Genomic DNA, 2,463 nt, shown 5'->3' with positions numbered 1-2,463 from the left:
CTGTGATTCTCTAGATTCAATGTAGCATGATGTCCTTTCTGAAGTTGTTCCTGAAGATAAAGAGAGGGCGGATGGCCAAGGCTAGAGCATGACACACAAAGCCTAAATAAATGTGTATAGTGTGTAAGGCAGTAGCTCTTACCTCTGGGGGCTATCAGAAATACCTGCGTACCTTTCTAAACATACAAGGGCTTGGACCTCACTCCCTTCTTCCAAAGGTGAAGCTCCAGGCAGATAGGTCTTGCCAAAATTTAGTTGGCCACTTTGATGTGTGCCACAGAGAACTAACTATTGGTGCAATGTTTCTGCCAGGCATATTCAAAACCTTTATTTTGCATAACTGGAGACAATTTATCAATGGTGCATTTTACAATATCACCACTATGAGAGTTCCTTCCTTTGTCTACCCTGACTGCAGATTACCCAGCAGCAGGCATCAATAAAATGTCAATTCCCTTCATAACAGAAGTTAGAATTTTAAATGAACTTCTGTTTTTCACACTTTACTTCTTAAATGTGGTAGAGCTAGGCTGTTGCTTTTTGACTTCTTACTTGTAGCTATTTTCACTGAAAATTCGTTTGGTTTTAGTGTGATGCTAATCTTAAAGATAAAGAGATTATACATTCTTTTTTTAAAAAAAGATCATAGAAAAAAATTCATCTTTGCAATTTCTGATAAAAGGGGAAAAAACCTGATTTTAACTTACCACTGATTTTTACTAAACTTTTAAGCTTTAGTTTAGGCAGCAGCATCACAATTTCTTTCCCCAGTTACTAAAACCCAGATTGTTTCAAATCCCGAAAAGGGAAGTCCAAAACGTCATGCTGTAGAATTCCTATGCCTTAGCTTCTGTGACATTTCACTGCAAAGGGGCCAGGATGACCGCAACATTCCTGTCTTCACTCTTGGAACTGTACAAATTATGCTTTTCCATTATTCTTGACAAGATCTGGTACCAAGTAGCAAATGCTCTGGCCCCTTCTGAGGGCTGTCCAGATTTTTGTGGATGAGATGTCATTAGTAATCCACTCCTTCACAACATGAATGTTGCTCCGGTGTTTCCACAGCACATCAGATTCATAGAAGAATTTCTGCACATACTTTCCAGCCTAACTAATACATATGCGACCATAGCCTGCCACGATTTGGGTGATATCTTCACTCTTCCACAAAGGACTCCAATAAATCTGCCCCACATAGCAGCTTGACCTTTGGCACACCTTTCGTTTTGGGCTCTAGGGATTTCTTTTGACTAGACTCTTGTCTTTGTTCAGTCCACTTCTTCTTCTGTCCAGGCCTTTCTTGTGTAGATGAGTTCTGCTAGTGATCACAGTTACTGGCCTCCAGTTTCTCTTGATGGTGTCTTAACAATCTCTGTCCACTCCTTCTGAAGACTTTCCAGGTATTAACTCCTACCCATTTGGAATTCTTGGTGGCAAGTTCTGCCATGATGACCCAGTGATGGGCAGGAATGAGTCTTTTCTTCTTCTTTTTTTTTTTTTTTTTTTGAGACAGAGTCTTGCTCTGTCACCCAGGCTGGATGGAGTGCAGTGGCGTGACCTCGGCTCACTGCAAGCTCTGCCTCCCAGGTTCACGCCATTCTCCTGCCTCAGCCTCCCGAGTAGCTGGGATTACAGGCGCCTGCCACCCCCACCAGCTAATTTTTGTATTTTTAGTAGAGATGGGGTTTCACTGTGTTAGCCAGGATGGTCTCGATCTCCTGACCTCGTGATCTGCCTGCCTTGGCCTCCCAAAATGCTGGGATTACAGGAGTGAGCCACCACGCCTGGCCCCAGGAATGAGTCTTTTCTTCTAATATGCATTGCCAACAGGAGAGATTATGCCTTTGACAACTCTGTATCTTCCTGTTCCATTGATGTAGCCTTGCCAGCTCAAACAATCTGAGGTGCATGTTGGTGATAGGATTAAAGGAACCGCAAGCAAAGAAAATCACTTCAGTCTTCTCTGATTTTTCCATGTTAAGAACTTGAAGTTGTTGATCTAAATGGAAAACTGTGACATCTCTCTTGTTGTAGTTCCACATAGCTGGGGAGGCCTCAGGAAATTTACAGTCATGGCAGAAGGTGAAAGGGAAGCAAGGCATGTCTCAGACGGCAGCAGGTGAGAGAGAGCCAATTTGATGGTTTTTGACAAATACATATACCTGTGCAATTGCCTCCCAAAATAAGAATATTAACCATTTTCACAACCACAAAAGTTTTCTCTTGCCTCTTTGGATCTGTTCTCCATCTGCCCTAATCTTGATCCCTGGCAACTACTAGTCTGCTTTCTGTAACTATAAGTTACCTTTTTCCATTTTAGGATTTTATACAAATGATTTTATATAAAATAAGATTTTATATTATATGATTTTAGGAATCATATAATATGTACCCTTTTGTATTGGGTTTCTTTCACTTAGCAAAATGTTTTTAAGATTCCTACATGGTGTCATGTGTATC

General features: G+C 41.2%; 1 pseudogene; it reads right to left on the bottom strand.

The window, feature by feature from the left end:
- Positions 1-836: 836 nt before the first annotated feature.
- On the bottom strand, positions 837-1,979 carry LOC100595982 (annotated as a pseudogene).
- Between the last annotated feature and the right edge of the window lie 484 nt (positions 1,980-2,463).

The sequence above is a fragment of the Nomascus leucogenys genome, chromosome 6, assembly GCF_006542625.1.
Source record: "Nomascus leucogenys isolate Asia chromosome 6, Asia_NLE_v1, whole genome shotgun sequence".
Lineage (NCBI taxonomy): Eukaryota > Metazoa > Chordata > Mammalia > Primates > Hylobatidae > Nomascus > Nomascus leucogenys.
Note: the sequence above shows the minus strand (reverse complement) of the source record. Positions and strands in the feature narration are given on the sequence as shown.